The sequence below is a fragment of the Ornithodoros turicata genome, chromosome 7 (assembly GCF_037126465.1).
Source record: "Ornithodoros turicata isolate Travis chromosome 7, ASM3712646v1, whole genome shotgun sequence".
Classification (NCBI taxonomy): domain Eukaryota; kingdom Metazoa; phylum Arthropoda; class Arachnida; order Ixodida; family Argasidae; genus Ornithodoros; species Ornithodoros turicata.
This window is the reverse complement of record NC_088207.1, coordinates 41,846,930-41,865,197: the sequence shown is the minus strand read 5'-3', so window position 1 is coordinate 41,865,197 and position 18,268 is coordinate 41,846,930. Positions and strand designations below refer to the sequence as shown.

General features: G+C 46.2%; 1 protein-coding gene across 4 annotated transcripts in view; it reads left to right on the top strand.

The window, feature by feature from the left end:
* LOC135399891 (neuropeptide CCHamide-1 receptor-like) overlaps positions 1–18,268 on the top strand; it is a 213,599-nt gene that overhangs the window by 57,953 nt on the left and 137,378 nt on the right. The window contains exon 2 of one of the 4 annotated variants that reach the window (XM_064631627.1): positions 5,664–5,804. The exons of 1 other annotated variant lie outside the window; for it this stretch is intronic. The gene's annotated coding sequence lies outside the window, so the exon portion shown is untranslated. Of the gene's footprint in view, positions 1–5,663; positions 5,805–6,767; positions 6,858–7,854; positions 7,990–18,268 lie in introns of those variants that run through there. 2 more of the 4 variants (XM_064631624.1, XM_064631625.1) reach the window with 2 other exon arrangements.

The window sequence follows — 18,268 nt, the reverse complement described above, 5'->3', positions numbered from 1 at the left end:
TTTAAAGGGCTCTTCCGCCGACTTTTCTGAATTTTACGGTCGCCTCTGTTACAATCTCTGTAGAAGGGAATAACATAAGTCGGCGATAATATGCCTCTTGCAGCACGATACAAGGGGATTTGTCCATTTAAAGGGCTCTGCCGCCGCCTTTTCTGAATTTTGCGGTCGCCTCTGTTACAATCCCAGTCGAAGGGTATAGCATAAGTCGGCGATAATATGCCTCTTGCAGCACGATACAAGGGGATTTGTCCATTTAAAGGGCCTAACACTCTTTAAGATCCTCATCAGTGAGTGTACTCATGGTAAGCCTCATGACGAGCAAGGCCTCATCAGTGCGCTTACGGTAGGCCTCATCGCAGGCTTCCCTTCACTTACCATTACCTTACCGCTTCATGATACCCCTAGCTATGCCAGCTATGCCTGCGGGGTGAGACATACAAGTGAGACATACAGGTGAGATCCACAATCAGAATCTACAGTAGGAATATAGGGAGTATACGAATGCAGTATGCTGTTGTAATGCAGTTGACTTGGAATCTATAGGCAGGGATTCCATGAGCGGTTTCTGTAAGCGGGTCGCTTAAAAGGAGACTCCGGTACAATCCGAAACTATTACGTATAAATATAATGGCTGTGTCAACAAGTTCGATACATTCTTCTGAAATGAGAAATAAAGTTGGTTTGGCAGTCGAGGACTCGTTAGTTGCCAAAAGAGCTGGGAAGCTCAAAACGAAACCGAAACCTCTGAAGGTTCCCTCTCCTACCTCCTGCACCGTGCCTGATGTCACCGGTAGTCTCGTGTGGGCCACGGGCTGTTATTCGGACACGCGTTTTGTAACTTCTTCGTGCTACATGGATGACCAGTTATCTGCTTCCTCGATTTCGTTCTAAAATATTCGACAGCGGCAAAAGCAAAACCTACATAAAGCCGTAGACGAGGAATACCGGGGAGGTGAAGCCCGGTGTTGCTGGACTGCTTTTCCGTGGAGGAGCGCCTAATCACTCAAAGGAAAATATTCATTTTCTAATTATCTGTTCCACTTGGGGATGAGAAATTCTATTCACTGAAATATCATAAGGTACGGATTGATGTCCCACTGTTACCTCAACACGTTTTTGGTGCGGAATCTCCATTTAAGCGTGTTCTACAGGTGGGTTCGTTAAGCGGATTCTACAGGCAGTTCCAATGAAGGGTTCCACGGGCGCTTCTACATGCGGTTGCATAAGCGGGTTCCTCGGGCAGGTCCTACAAGCACGTTCAACGGGCGGCCTCCACAGTGAGGCTCTACAAGCGGAATCCAGAGGCGGGATCCATAAACGATCTTTAGAGGCAGGATCTACAGGCGCATTGCACAGGCGGATTCGATAAGCGGGCTCCGCAAGCAGGTTCCAGAAGCTGGTTCCACGGGCAGATCTTAGAAACGGGTCTCCCAGGGGGGTCCCACTGTGGCGCTCTACAAGCGGATTCTAGAGGCGGGTTCTTCAGGCGGGTTGCACAGGTAGGTTCCATAGGCATGCTTCCAGGTTTCATAGGCAGGTTCCATGCTTCTGCCCTGAGGGTAATAAAAATAAATAAATAAATAGGCAGGCCCTACAAGAATGTTCCACGGCAGGATTCCACAATTTGGCAGTTGAGCTTTCAGCGGTTGCCCCAAGCCCGGTATTCAATTTTCTACGATGGGTCGTGTCGTGGTTCTAGCAATATTCACAGCCACTGGACTCAGCTTATGGTCGTCGAGAGATCTCAACTGAGAATGACGGCCAAGGCTTTTCAGGCCGGAAGCCCTCTCGTGTCCTTCAGCTAGAAGCGAGTGTAGCAGGTACTCTCTTGTGGATCGCTGCTGTGGAGACAAAAGTTGCCACTAATTACGCACTAACCGAGATGATGACTACGAGCGGAGTGAAACTGTAAATGTGGCGCGCAATCTCGTGCGCATACGTAGTAAACCCCAGGATGACAAGAAATGAAATCCGGTATGTGTGCGACAAGCGGCTTTGACGCCCTTCATGCAAATGCCCAGGACGTGGCATTCGCAAAACTGCGCCAACCACAAGGTTAGGATTTTCGGGATCATTTGTAATGGGGAAGACCACATCAAAAAAGAGGCCTCAAGCTAAACACCCCCTGACACCTGGTCGCACGTATAAAACCTAGAACTTCTATAGGCCTCGTCACTGACGAAGCGGGATGCCTCGGGGAATGTTCTAAAAAGTTTTTATACTGACTGCAAGAAACATTTGCATACATACACAAAAGTATCCTCCGGAGGTCTACACGAGGATCATTCAAAATGCAAATGTTTCTAATGTCTCTCTTTTACGTCTAGAGGGGATGCTTAGTTTAGTATGCAAACCGCTTTCGTACTGCTGTTATGGTTCCGCGTCGGCGGCGACGATGACGACTTTTGCACTGATGATGATGATGATGATAGTATAAAAAAACGCTGTGAGCCCGCTCACTGCAGGACAAGCTACTCCAGGTCTAGTAAAGAAAAAGAAAAGAAAGCGTCTAAAAAGACGAGAGCTCTGCTATGCTCTTAACGAAGGAGGTGAGTGAGCTCTGTGCACTCTCACGATGAATGGCAGGCCATTCGCCCAGCACTTTCACGGCGTCAAAGGGTCGGCTATCAAGATGGCACTGGCAAGAGTTTTGCACTGTCCCTCGGTCCTCTCTATACTCTTGCCCGTGTTTCATTTATTGCTCTTGATCAAAACTTACTTTACTGAGTGTATGGATGACTCTGTGGAACAGAATGAACGAGTTTTCAACCGCTTGTTGGAGCATTCCACCACACCAAAAACTTCCATTCTCTCTTTCTATTTCTTAGTTGCCCGTGTTTCATTTACTATTTCGATCAAAACTTACTTCACTGAGTGCGCAGATGATTGAGCCTCAGTGGGATAGGGAACGAGTTATCAAGCTCTACCATTACCCCGTCGAAACGATAGTGCTTTCCAACAATTTTTAAATAATAAATTTTCTTTCGATTGTTTTTGCAGTATACCGATACGAAAAAAAGGAAAAAACGTCGGCCCGACGTATCGATCCAAGATCGATCCTTTTCCCTCTTTTGCTCCTCCTTTTCCCGAATTATCGCGCTTCTTGAGGAGAGGGAGAGGCAAAGTATAAATCGGCGGTTTCGATCGCTTATAAATTGCGGACGCAACGGGTGAATCCCGTTCCTTTTGTGTCGGTGTCAAGGTGGCGGCATTTTTCCTGCTGCGAACTTTTTGCACTCTTTTGCCCTTTCTATAAGATTAAACAAATTTCCCTCCAAAAATCGGGTGGACCGTCTCTTTAAACTGCAATATTCCGGTGGTGGTACTGCCTGCACCAAAGCGGTAAGCAGTACTTCAAATTGATCAAAACTTACTTTACTGAGTGTACGGATGACTCTGTGGAACAGAACGAACGAGTTTTCAACCGCTTGTTGGAGCATTCCACCACACCAAAAACTTCCATTGTCTCTTTCTATTTCTCAGTTGCCCGTGTTTCATTTACTATTCCGATCAAAACTTACTTCACTGAGTGCGTAGATGATTGAGCCTCAGTGGGATAGGGAACGAGTTATCAAGCTCTACCATTACCCCGTGGAAACGATAGTGCTTTCCAACATTTTTAAATAATAAATTTTCTTTCGCTTGTTTTTGCAGTATACCGATACAAAAAACAAAAGAAAAAAAAAACATAGGCCGGACGTATCGATCCAAGATCGATCGGGCTTTTAAAATGAACTCACGTGGATACACTGTGCCAAACTATCCCTTTTGTTGTACGGCTTATACTTCTGTCCGTGGTGAACGATACGCGAACCGGGAAAGGAATATAGAATATATAGAATATTCTAATAGCTCAAGTATCGTCCTAACATTTCCGGACGAAATGTTAGGACGATACTCGAGCTATTTTGGAAGAGTGCAAGTTATCTATGCATGAAGCTCTTCCAAAATAGCTTAGGTATCGTCCTAACATTTCAGTGTTCGCATGCATATATCAGAAGATCATTATTATAGCTCTATTATAACTCTATTGTTATAGCACTATGATAGCTGTGCGGCACTGTTCAATATTACAATACCTCAATCCCTCACCCTAAAAAGTGGAAGAGCAGCAGAGAGATTAAGAGGATCGAATTTCCTTTTACGGCCATCAGTCATATATCTGCTTGTCATAGAGGGTGTCCCAGCTAATTGCAAACATATTTAAAAAAATATATATATAACACTTTTTCCAAGATGAAATCAATTGCAATATAGCATATGCTGAAGGGCACTCCCTAGGAGGGCATTAGCAAGGTTCAAAGGCAATGTCTTAATTAACTTTCATTAATTAACTTTCATTAATTAACTTTTTAATTATAAAAGCTACAAAGTTGTCCCAATGAGAACATCTGTTCCTTTCGGTCACCTGATATCGTAGCCGTTTTCAGAACAAAAATCCGTTTGATAGATCGCCCGCAAAAAATTAGTGAAGGAACGCCATTTTTTTATTTTGTTCATTTTTGTTCATTGCGCATCTTCGCAGACGTGTATTTCCTTCATCCCCAACGTGAGAGGGGAAAGGAGTACAGTGCCGCCTCATGCGTCGAAGATGAGCTTTAACTTGCGGAAACAAAACAAAAACAAATGTATCGGGTTACTCTATCGGAACTGGCCTTATCTTGGGTTGCATTTTCTCTTTCCTTTTAATCTTTTTCCAGGACGCGAGAGGCGATAGTGTGCTCTTTCTCCCTCTCACATTGGGGGTGAAGGAAAGACGCGTCTTCTAAGAAGCGCAATGAACAAAATAAAGAAAAAATGGCGTTCCTTCACGAATTTATTGCGGGCGATCTATCGAACGGATTTTTGTTCTGAAAACGGCTACGATATCAGGTGACCAAAAGGAACAGATGTTCTCATTGGGACAACTTTGTAGCTTTTATAATTAGAAAGTTAATTAATGAGAGTTAATTAAGACATTGCCTTTGGACTTTGCTAATGCCCTCCTAGAGAGTGCCCTTCAGCATATGCTATATTGCAATTGATTTCATCTTGAAAAAAGTATATATTTTTAAAAAATATGTTTGCAGTTAGCTGGGACACCCTGTATCTAAATGGGAGTAGACTTACATGCAAGGTGAGTCCGCCTACACTTGTGTGGCTTTAGATTTTTATTGCTTAGAAACAGCATAGTTAAAATACATAGAAAATTGGGCTGAGAGGGCATGGCCTGTCGATGTGAGGGCAAGCCCTATCGAGTTTGCCGTATTTCAAGGTTTGGTCTCAGTACTATCTACTGTTCTCTCGTGTGGGGTTCTTAACGCTGAACGCTGGGGAACGGTGAGCTTGGGATAATAGAAAGGACCAGGAGCTAACCTCTGCAAGTGGCCTTCCTCACCCCACACACACTACCCCCCTTTACCCCTTCCCCCAGCAACATTCCGCCAATCTAGGCAGGCAGACCGCTCGATCCCCTACGTTACCCCCCCCCCCCCCCTTCCTCAACGTGCAGATGAGTACTCGTCCGTGATCTGGCTGGGCTATCTAACAAGAGACGAGTATTTTGTTTACAACTACTACTTGGTGTTTAGTTTACATTTATGCAGTGACATATGGGACTTGCCCTCGTTGGTGTGGGCTCTATAAGAAGTCTTGAAGGACGGCTGGTACCTTCACATTCACAGGTCCCATTCAAAGAAGTTCTTCTACAAGATCTTCCTCCTCAGGTAATTTCTGGGTGACAGGGGATGCCCCATCGATAAGGGGCATCAACTCAGCAGACCCGAAACTTTATCGTTCGTGACACCAGATGCTCCGCATACCAGGTGAGATGGTCTAAGGGTGTACGTTGTTACACCGCCACCACCACCACGCCACGCTTTTTATTCCCAAGCCTTGTGAGTACATTTGTAACAGTGCCTATGGATTTGAATGCTTCATACGGGATTTGCACGTGCTGAACCCAAATCCGGTGTCTGCCCACATTCGCTGCGTGAGAAGTTCTCAGTGAACAATATTCGGAGTGCAGACCACGGTGGTGCAGACTAACTGATGAAACATGACGAAAAGTAACCCCGAGACACTGGAAACACACAGACGACCACAACAAATTCTCGATTTGTTGTGGTGGTCTGCGTGTTTCCTCTCTCTCGTATTACTTTTCGTAATGTTCTCAGTGAACCTGTGAGCCTGTCGTCCGCGCGGCATTTCGCAGCGAAGGAGGCAGTTTAGCTGTCTTCTTTATTAGCTGTCTAACAAGCTGTTTCTGTTAGCTGTTAACAATTTAGCTGTCTCCTGCTGTTTCCTCTGTCTCGTATTACTTTTCGTCATGTTCTCAGTCAACCTGTGAGCCTGTGGTGCGCTCTGGATTTCTCAGGGAAGGAGACAGTTTAGCTGTCTCTTTATTAGCTGTTTAACAAGCTGTTTCTGTTAGCTGTTAACAATTCATATGTCTCCTGCTGTTTCCTCTGTCTCGTATTACTTTTCGTTATGTTCTCAGTGAACCTGTGAGCCTGTGGTCCGCGCAGCATTTCGCAGCGAAGGAGGCAGTTTTGCAACGTATGTGCGTGGGATTCTGTCTGTGTCGCAAGAGTGCCGACGCTGAACCGCGCGAAATGCTGCAAGTAGCTTTCGGAGAGGCCTGCGTGAGTGGATAGGAGATATTTCGGTGATATCCCCGTTTGAAACGTGGACGACGACCTTTTTGAAGATGACCACCACAGTGGTCCTTCTTCCATAGGCGGTGGCTCTTCTTTTTGTTCCTACAACTGGAGAACGGCGTTTAAGTTCACCTACACGAAGAGGTTGGAGGGCTACAGGCCAATGAAGTTGTGAGCGGAGATTGCCAGTGATGCCTTCGCCGTTCATGCGACCACAAGGTCAGTACATCGAAGGAGACATGTTTTCCCACACCATACGTATGTCCCAATTGACATATATTCCCAGTCTGTGTGCTAGTATGTAGCCTTCTTCGACATGAGCTGTACTCACGGTGCGCTGTATCTTTTTAGTTGATGATGGTGATGTGATAAAGAAAAAAATGGAGTTGTGAGTCGCGACGAAGTCGAACTAGGATACCCCAGGACGCTTACACACAGAAAATACAAACAGATGAACAAGTTGGCCTTGACTATCATTTTCACACTACACTCTGTCACTCACTCTGTCACTCACACTACACTCTCTACAGTCTGTCTAAGCTCTCGCGCTTCTTATTCGGGATGCCCGTAAAGTTGGCTTCGTTCGTTACATATATCTTCCGAGAAAAGTGTCGGTTTAAAAATAACATTTCGAATATATCGAACACTTGACACCTTATTACCCTCCCGAACATTATTGTGTGTCATTCGTTTTTTTGTTTTTTCAAGCTAGCGAGCGCCCTTAGTGTTCAAGATGGTGGCCAGCCCATAGCTAACACAGAAATTGGTAATTGGTATGTTTTTATTTTGTGGAAGTACGATATCTCTCATGAAACCCTTGGAGGAAAGGATTTAAAAAAGAGAAATAAAAGGTAGGGCGAGCCTCCTGAACATGCGTATTGATATGTGTATACACTAACATCATCATCATGCACATATGGAGAAGACATCTTCCGTCCCAAGTGCACCACATCCTTGCCGCCTCAGGTGTTCTACAGTAGTCGTTACTCTACGCCGTCCAGACCAGTTGCATCCATTCCGCCGCCGCGACTCATCAGGTTGCCCAAGTTCGTGCCTTGTCCACCTGATGCACATTGGCCTGAGAACTTTCTCCACCATCCAGCGAGGAGAATGATTCAGCCTCTCCTTCACTTAGGGCCTCCTCCTCGCCAATATTGGAGAATCGCTCCGCGCCGGTCCCGGCAGCGTTCAGTTGCTTTCGAAGCTGTGGACGGGTTGGATGCTCGGATTTGCTTCGGATACCTGTTTCCTCTCGTTCTTGTGTAGCTAAGGGCGTGAGCTGGTGCTGCCCGTGCTTCTCGCCCCCAATCCCTCCCGCATATTTCTGGCGTGGTCCATAAAAGATAATGAGGTAAGCTTTCGAACTTGACACACATTTCGACGAGTTGCGGAAGCAACGGTATCATTGTGGGATGCCGTCTTTTTCTTTTTTTTTTTCTCTCTGTGTGCGTGAGCTTAGCTCCAGGCTGTTGCAGATTTCAGTGCGCCGATATCTCCCGCATCAACAGATTAGCCCTTTCATAATGGCACGAGTCTGGTGTCTTGCCCGTGTAATCGGTGACCGCTCTAGAAATTTGTTTGTAGTATCTCTTTTCCTTATTTTTTTTACGGGGCTGTTTCGTAGTGTTTAATGGAACATATCGAGCAGCAGTATGCATAGAAGGTTTGGAGCAGGAAATACTACAGGGTAGCCTAGCATCGCCGCAGAGCTCTAGAGGGTAAATTGCTGTGCCTTGAAAGTTTTGCCATTCAGACATAAAACCCGAGAACAATGGTTCGCACACATACATTGCATACATATGTGGTGCAGCTACGATTAATAAGCTTCACGAAGCGCATCGCCGGTGCTCACCGTTTACTTATACCACACACGTTTGCCGTGGCTCACAACTCGTGCCCCGTACCTCTTTTTTTGGCCCCTCGCTCAGCAGCTTATATAGGTCCATTTACTTTAGTTGTTCAAGAGCAGTCACAAACACCGTTGGAAACTTCCGTATGAATCTACCCTACTAAGAAATTAAAACACAATAGGGAGTCCTAGCAGACTGAAAGATGTCCACGATAACGATTCCGGAAACATGATGAGCCGGGTGTTTAGCTGATAAGCCGGATATTTGAAACGGCTTACATCACGTTGTTCACCTTTGATTCGACCGTTTCATTTGTTGTATCGCTTTCGTGGACTGCTTCCGACCTGCTAAAACTTCCTAATTTAGTAGATCACAAGAGCTCTACGAAATCGATTCGGGAAAGGAAGTTATCAAATCCAAGCTCAGCAAACTCGCTAGTAGCGAGTCTTGATACATCGGTAGGTGCATGTTCACGATAACAGATCCGACAACATGATAATCCAATCGTCATGTTCCCCTGAAGCGTGTGACATCACATTGCTATAAGCTTGGATTTGATAAGTTCCTTTATCGTATCGTTTTCGTGACGTTCTTCTTATCGGAAGCTGTTCACAATAACGGTTCCGAACATATGATAAGCCAATCGCAGCGTTTCGTTGAGGCGAGTGACATCACATTGATGAGCTTGGATTTGATAACTTCCTTTATCGTACCGTTTTCGCAGAACTCTTCCGTTGCACTGAAAGTCGCTAATTGGGCCGCATGGAACAATCTAATTGTCTGTGCATATATGTTCAATGCACAGCACCGACACGTTTGACGGGAACGAATAAGTACTTTTTCTGGTGATAAGCGAATTTAATTAGTTACAATAAGTCTGCTGTATAGCCTTTAATGAGGGACACGGGACAACATTAAATCCAGTTACTGGTTCTTTCTCATTTCACCGGTTCTATAATTGCCGGTTCTTTTCATTTCTGACCTTTTTTTCTGGTTCTTATATTTCTGTTTCTATTTCCATTTCTTCCGTTTCTGTGTCCATTTCTCTTCCATTTCCCAGAAGCGTATTTGAGGAAAATTTAATATAACGTGGTATTAACATGCACACAAGGGTGCCAACGAGAACACAAAACCAGTATGGATAAGACTATGAACAGTTCAGCATGAATAAGACTGTGTACAGTTCAGGATATCGTAACCTCTCCGCCGGCGAAGTACAACGGCAAAGCTGTCAGCCAAGTATTTACACCAAAAAGCAGCAACAGGAGGGTACGCCTATATGTTCAACAGCAAGACGTCCACCCAAGAATGTACAACGAAACCGAAACCGAAACGTACAGTACGCGCAGCAAAGTAACGATTTTCCAACGAAACACCTTATGAGGTACAATGTGTATAGTTAAGGAGCGCGTACCACGATGACACGTCCGTCAACGACGCGTTTTGCGCTAAAGTTGTGTTCGGTATTTTGAGGCCAAGCGCGCTGTTGGTCATTCTGAAACCCGCACGTGAAATTTGACTATAGAGTCTGGTTCTGACAAACATGCATGTGTATGTGTAGAGAATACATGTGGGAGAGTGTAATGGGAGTGAGTGTGTGTCCCGCTAGTTGAATGAGGCTCCTCGGAAAGTCGTGGGAAAGAAGATGCCAGCGCAGCCTAATGGGTAGGACATTTGACTGGCACTCAAGAGGTCCGTGGTTCAAATCTCGCCGCCTGTCTGGCTTTTTCGACGACTGCCACATATTTCAAACGTAGTTTGTTACGACGTCTTGCCACGAATCTCTCTGACGCTGTAGTGCTCGTGGTCAGAATGGATAGAAGTATGGTGTTTACCGACCGTCAGCGACAGCTCGACGCAGTAAGAGAAAGAATGTAAGGGAACCGGAAGCAAAGTGGACGGAATGTTGCAGAATCTTTATTTGACAGCTTGTCTTGGCAGCGGGGCGTCCTATAGTGAACGTTACGGTCAAATAAAGAAAGAAAAAGTGTGAAAAGAGGGAAATTGGTTTATTGGTATGAAAAGGAAAGTTTGCAAGACTACAGTGGACTTGCTATTCCTTTAAAAAAGAAGGAAAGAACATGGTGAAATAATGCGCGTATGAGGATACTAGAAGCGCAGTTTGTTACTGTTCACTTGCTCTCCGCTGGTACATAAGTACTCACAGCTCGCTATTTATACTTGTGTCAGTGAGAAGATAGACGAATGCTGCGTCGAGACTGGGAGGTACCCGGGTTCGAATCACGATGCCGGCTGTATTGTCTGGTGTTTTTCCTGGGTATTCCTGAGACGTTTTCAGACAAATGTTGGCAAAGTTCCGTTAGAAGTCGGCCCAGGAGGCACATTCCCCAAGTGCGTTAGTCGTGACGGTGCCTTCCTCTGTGAGGCCGACAGCGAGCCCTTTCGCCACCACCACCACCACCACCGCCGCCGCCTGAAGAACGCTGGTGTCACGTCGCTCGTTTGGTGCAGGGCCTGGTAAGGTTCGTTGGTTAAGGTCGCTGCATCCCAGGCGACCAAAGTCAAGTCTGAGTGTATAATAAGACGTCCTGTACACACAAAAAAAAAACGTAAAATGACTCTCAAAGACTGCTGAACGATAACTGAATCTGACGACTCTCCAAATACATAGCGCCAAGCTTTTCTTGCGGCATGTGAGCAGCTCAACGATACCGTTTTCGAGGCGCATTGTCCGCCTGAGGCTAGATCGGCAACCTTGAGAAGACGTGACTGTTCCACGCTATCGTTACGTAACAGTGCTGTCTGCCCTCTGGGAATTCCTCTCCCGAAGCATCGCGTAACCCAGTTATCTGCGCTTACGTCGATGTAAAACTGACGCAAGGGGGACGGAACTAGCAATGGCACGTCACGTTACGTTCACGATGGGTTTTTAGGCTTGCGTAGTGCATATCTCTGGAAAGTACACGCTTCTGACGTAATTCCAGTTCTATGAGTTTGGGGAGCATTATTTTTATTGTGAATTCCGCTGGTCGCTTTCGCGTAGCGCGGTAGTGATGGTTGTAGTGGTGGTAGGAGCGCTAGCTCATGTGCATGGCATGGGTTCATTGTAGTAACGGACGGAGCAATGGGTGAAACGCGACGAACGTTGTACTGAGGCGACCAATAGACTTTTCCCCGTTTGTAAACAAATGACGTCATAGTGTTCGACAGCGCCACCAATTTGGTAGAATTGAACTACTCTGGAAGCTAGGGGCGACAAGGTCGCGCCCGACAGCCACGGTCTCGAGGGGATTGCGATGGTCCCTGAAAAGGACGCGACCTTCGGTCCTACTTTTCTGTCAGTAGAAGCCAGCCAAAAAGTGCCCATTCGTCGAACCCAGTCCTCGACTTCCGATTTGTTTCGGTTTCAGCCTGTCTACCAACGTCATGATGACGTTTCTCGGGTAGAGGTCTATTCAGCGATCTATTTACAATATTCTTCATGGAACGTACGCGAACCTATGCACACGCATGATTTCTGTACACGTATACAAGTGGAGAGAGTGACATCTCATAGAAATTCGCCATCGCGAGCCCGTAGATTATATCCTTGTTTACTGGGTCCTGTGTGGGTGACTGTGTTCTAACTCCCATTACAAACGTGAACGAAAGAGCCATTGCTGATCGCTTCATCCAAAGCCTCTAGCACGCATGAAATATTTAATGCACACGTTCACAATTAACGGTCACGCCAGCTTTGAATGGCAGTGTTTTGAGCGTTCGCGTGAGGGTGCAAGGTTGCACGGTTTGTCACCACACTTTTATGATGAAATAAGCAGAGATGAGGAAGGTACTGGACTAAAGGAAGTCGTTACAAGTTAAGTTGCTGTGCAAACGAATGTAAGTTACGAACCCTGTGCAAACGAATGTAAGTTACTAATGAAGTCACAAGAAAGCTGGAAGTTCTGAAGTTACTTTCAAGTTACTTGCTACGGAATACGCATCCTTTAGTTCTTGACCTTCGTGTATTTAGTCCTGGTCGGGATGTCGCTACGCGTGGTGCAATAGACGTTTTATAATAGTCTTGATAGCATCAACATTCTACCTCTCTTCAGCATGAAAGAAGCCGCATTTTCATGCGCTCCCCTAGACAGGCGTTTGATGAATTCGATGTCTACCTGTTACTGCACTTTCTTCAGCGCTGCACAACACCAGGCAACGGAATTTTAAGTTCGCTGAGTTTCCACCCTCGGCGCATGTTTCCCAGAACCGCACCACGTGTCACATTTCATCTTATCGCACAGTGACCTCCGCCATTAGAAATCCACTACGCGTCGTTACGATGAACGCCACATGAATCAGCGAATGCACGGGCGAAGCTAATGCGAGGGAGCCGAGTCAGGCGCGCTGTGTACGTGCATCCGCTGCGCACATAGGTGTCGTCTCGCTAGAAGAGGAAGAAACAGTTCGCGTTGTCTGTGGACCAGAACTGAACAAAAGTAACCTTCCCCAAGTTACGTTCACAAAATCACCCAATAACGGTGAATGGAAATCATCAAAGTCACCAGTACCCCCCTCCCCAGGAAAAAGAACTGGCGCCTGCTCTGTAGAGGACGCCCTATCTTGTTTCCTTCTTCAAGAACCACCTATCAATCCATATACCTGAAAGAGCTACCGCCACTCAAAACCGCACACTTATCTCAATCCATGCTGATCCGCCCTTCGTGATGACGTGCGTATTGGCATATGCACGCGTGGATCCTGGAGACGGCGCAATATTACGCGTAGAACTGTCATTTGTTCATTTTTCTTTTGGCATCTCCCCTTTTGCAAATCCGGGATCATCAAGAATGACGAAGCTATATAATAGTTGACGGCCGCGCCCATATGTCTCCGGACGCCTCGATGTCCTCTTCACAGGCAGTTGCTGCCAGTCGCAACGTATATGAGCGGCTCTGCGGAGTATGTCCTTCTGGCGCCCTCGATGCGGCCTGCATATACCGAGGGGAGCACCTAATCGTATGTTTTTTTTTTTTTTGTCTCTCTTTCTCTCCTAGGCTTTTTTGTCCTTCCAAACCTTGCTTAACAACAGCAACGCTCTCCTTATGTGTTTAAGTAATCCTCAAGCCAGTAATCCTAAAGATTGGCGTGGCAGCTCCATGCTCCACCATATATAGCCTGCATTGTGTCTTCTGCTGTTCTTTCGCTTTCAGAGAGCTGAGGTTTTCGAGCGTACCATTACAGAGGCTTTGCCTTGCTCATCGCGAAGTCGAGCGATAGCATGTCACAGCACAGCTGCTGCCTCTCAGGCTCGTACCTGCGTAGACGGATTTTGTCGCGTTCGGAATATTGCTGGTCGCGACGCAATATATATGTATATATGCAGCATAGGTATATGGCAATACATATACTGTCACGCTCAAAAGTAGTGTTTATAACAGAAACGTCGCCATATAAGCAACGGAGAGCCGTGTCGGCCTTTCATCAACAGTGCGCAGGTAGGCACTGCTTCAGTGGATGGTGTCAGACCTCCACGTGGAACGTGACGACCAGCCGTCTGCCTCATCAATTGAAAGCCCCCAGTGCAATAAAGCAAGTGCCTTTGCGTTCACCGGTGATTTGCACTGCGGTTTTCAGTCGGTGCTGTTTTCAGTCATTATGTCAACAAGTAATTCACGAAAAAGCCAATAAGTGCCAGCGCCACTGGACGAACCTGGACCCTCCTGATTCATCTTCCACTCCTGGTCAAGGATGCTTCCTTAGGCTCTTAGTGGTTCTACGTGTTGTGTCTGTCCCTCTAGGTGGAGCTCGCCTCGGCTCGTTTGCCTACATGTTCTAGCTCTATGTGTTGCAAATGTCAGCAAGTTGCAACCAGATTTCTCTCCTTTTTGGTGATACTAATGAATGATTTCGCTCAATGAAAGCGCATGCTCAGTCAGAGGCCGTCTGAAAGTAACGCAACAGGGGCAATCCATTGTTTGCCGTCCTTGGTCGACCATATCTCCGTTTTCATCACATCATTCGAGTGCAGCAGTTGTGAAACATTGTATAATTCTGACGCAACATCTGCATCCGCTGATATTCCCCTTACGTACGCCTTCTGTCGTAAAAGTTTTCTTCCGCATGATACGTAGCTGCATAGCAGTCAAAGTGCTGATGTTGCTGCTCCACCCCGGCAGGTTGGTGACTTTAGTCAGTAGCATAACGCGCATCAGGTGCACTGTGAAGTATGTAGTCAGTGTATATAAGCGCGACAGGAGCTTCGGAACACATCCATTGCACAGGATCTCTCAGAGGCGCTTTAGAAATCGAAACAATGCGCAGTAGCGTTTGAAAATCACGCTCTGATCTCAGAGAGTCACGTGCTTTGGTCGATGGAGATGATTGGAGTAGGTGCTGATTTGCTGGCCAGATTGTAGAGGAGGTGGTGTTCCTCTACATGGTGGTGTTCCGACAACGGCGAGCCCTTTCATCATCATCACCACCACCGTTCCTCTACATGAAGCCGACACAGGACACGCATTCCCCCAAAGCGTTAGTCGTGACGTTGCCCACCTCTGTGAGGCCGCCAACGGCCAACACCGCCTAGATAAGCCTGCGCATTGCCTCCTCTCCTTCTTTCAATTAAGAGTCAGAATTCGTCTGCTACTGCTATTCACCGTTCCACGAATTCAAGAGCCCGCAAATGATTGCAGCTCACCTGGAACCCGCAGTCCTAAATATGTAGACAAAAAGTGCGAGACGCTTTCCAGAAAGTCAGTTTCGAGAAAGATTCAGAACGTTTTGCGCTGTATTTCCAAGTTTTCCCATTTAGCACGCGGGGACGTTCAGTCACAGCTAGCAGACGACGGTGGTTCTTCTCCATGACCACGACAGCCGAGAACACGTTCGTGATTGGCTACGGCCATTAAAAACACGATTCTAATTGGCTGACTCTTAATTGTTACGTCACGTCGACGAGCGCGCAGGCTTTCTCTATCTATAGGTGCCGTTGTAACGGCGAGCGCTTTCACCAGCGCCACTACCTCTACATGAGCCCTGACTGGAGATGATGGAATGTCCCAGCGGGCAGATGTTCGTGGTCTCACGCTAGGACCCTAGAACGGTGCCGGTAGAACCGGCCGGCATGCGCAGTGGCGCGCGGCAGCAGAGGCACATCGTCGTCGTCTTTCTTTCTAAATCTTCTAGATCTTTCAAAAAAATAGAAATGCTTTCAACGAGGATTGTTTCCCATCCTGCTGTCTCACCTTTGCCCCAGGGTCCCTAACAAAACAGTTAATTAATGAGTTTTATGTGATTGGTCATATAGAAGTTACATATTCTCACCTAGAGCCATCAAGTAAGCTAATTTAGTAGCTTATTTAGTGACTCGACTCTCACCGGGAGAATGTCTATGGTATCTATGGCAGCGTAGGTATCCATGCTTTCCATTCTTCCATCCATGCTTCCATATCCATGCTGTCATAGCTTTGATATATAATTTTTTTTTTTAAAGAATTGTAAGAATACAGCAACTACACTGCTCCCTGGTTACGAATAGAATGAGGCTCGTGCCCCGTTCGTTGGCTTCTTTATTGTCTCCCATGGTACCCTACAATAAGAAACAGCCTGTAGAATGGTTTCAACAATACAGTGCTTGCCGCAGTTATTCGGAGGTGTTCGGCTCCAAACGCTACACTCATCACCATAAGAAAGAGAAAAAGTATTGTGATGTGATGTGATAGGAGAAAAAAAAGGGGGATTTAAGTCACGGCTAAGCCAGACTAGCTACCCGAGACCACTTAGCCGCAGTTAGCTAATAAAAAAAAAAAAAAAAAGAAAGAGAGAGGAAACCCAATAATTGGGGGCGGCAGACAAACATCCCAAACTAGTGGGAACACTTGTCACAAACGAGGGACCAGAAAGCGTCACAAAATGTCAATCGGATGCGTTTCTTCAGGGAAACGTAGTAGCGCTTTCAGTGCAGCCGCTTGATGATTGTATTGCTGACGACCCAGGAGCTTTACAAGGTCATATGGCCGGGCATTCAGGCAAGCCAGACTTGCTTCTAGTGTCCTGCGTATGTCGTCAAAAAAAAAAGAGTAGTTTTGACGGTTGGTCTGCAGGATACTCAGAGACAGATAACTTTCCAACCTGTGCCTCTAAAGTGTGGGCCGTTCGAAAGTCTCATACTCGGCTACATGTGGCTTTTGATTCTTTTCACGACCCATGACATTGTCATTCATGATTTAATTGTTGTTGTTGTTCGTTTTCCTTCCAGCCATACTTTATTCTGTAGATCTCTCGACCTGCAGAAGAGAAAGCAATCGTAAAAGCGTCACCTACCAAGATGTAATAAACTCAGTTCTCCCCTTCTGGATGGACCCTTTCCTGTTTTTGATTTGTTTGTTCTTCTCTTTTTCGTAGCTCACCTTTTCTTTCTCTTTTTTCACCCACAAAAGCGTTTTGGAGTAGCCAGTTCTGACTGGGTCGGGACTAACCTCTCCATATTTTTCTTCTTTTCCAATCCAACCCAATCCAATAAGTTCTCCCCTTGTTGTCGACATACGAGAGACAAAAGTCCTACATGTCAGAAAAGATAGCAACGAATGCACTGGGCTTGACATGTCATTTTTCTCACGGAGCTACAAGAATGAACACGCGCTGACATTCCCTCTTAGTATTGCGGCCCTGCGGAGAGATGGAAACTAAAAGGGGGTGTCGCCGGAGGGCAACTGAGGCAACCTCGTTGGGGCAGAGCGGTGTATAACGTTGGATACGGCGTTAGGAAGTGACACAAATACGTATAGGGGGCCTTGCCTAATTATGTATGTGGTAGCGACGAGTAAAAAGGATCCAAATAGAAGGAACGTTGCATTGAAACACACAATAAAATGGCAACTTTGTGATCGTGATGCTGGTGGCGAAAAAAAGAGAGAAAAGTTGACCTTCTGGTCCATTCGAGGTGCTTACAAGCGAAGCACTTTAGTTAGAATGTTTTGTGCGTACTGCCCACACTTCCCCCTTACCTTATCCTTACCACACATTGAAGGGTCGAGCGTCACCTGTGTGTAGAGCACAGTGCAGATGGCGCTGAGCAGATCCGCAGGAATTACAGGAGGAGAATGTGCGTTGTGGAACCCGGTCACTTTGTCCGTGTAACAGGTGCTGCTAATCTTGTTGGAGTTTGCAGTCATCTGGAATCTCAAAAGGAATTTGCACGGTTAATATTTCTTTCCATTACAAAGCAACTTCCTAAATTTGTTCTATAACCACGTTATTCGTTCCGCCAGGAAAGCCACTTTTTGTCAGGCATTCATTTACAGAGCTGCTACTTTATTTCCTTTCGTTTTCTCCCCTGTTCTCTCTAACAGCGCATTTCCACGTTAGCGCATGTGAATTGAAGCACCAAACCTTTTACTTACGGTGATTCATCAAAGCCTACCACCTTTCCAGATGCGCAATTTCGAGTACGTGTAATATTATTAACCTCCAATTTCCTCCTTACTCGACCAGCTTTCGGTGAACCTTGAGCATTGCGAAACGCAACGTATTCCTTTTGTTCTTATCTCTGAGGCAAATAGGGAACTGCCGCAATCATCATCTTCTGCTAGTTTTGTTTTGGTACGCTGCAGGCTACAAATTAAGCCAGAGGAAATGGAAGAGACAGAAACGTTATTGTGTTATCTTCTCTGCTCATCCGTTCCTTTGCGTCTGAGATGAAGAGCGCAGAGACCATTCCGTAAACGCTACGAACTCCTTGTTGGTGATGTCTGTGACGTAGGCCTATATGATGGGTCTGTAGCTCCGTACAGGGTAGCGACGTGTTTCGGATGCGGTGATACAAGGGGTGATGAAGAA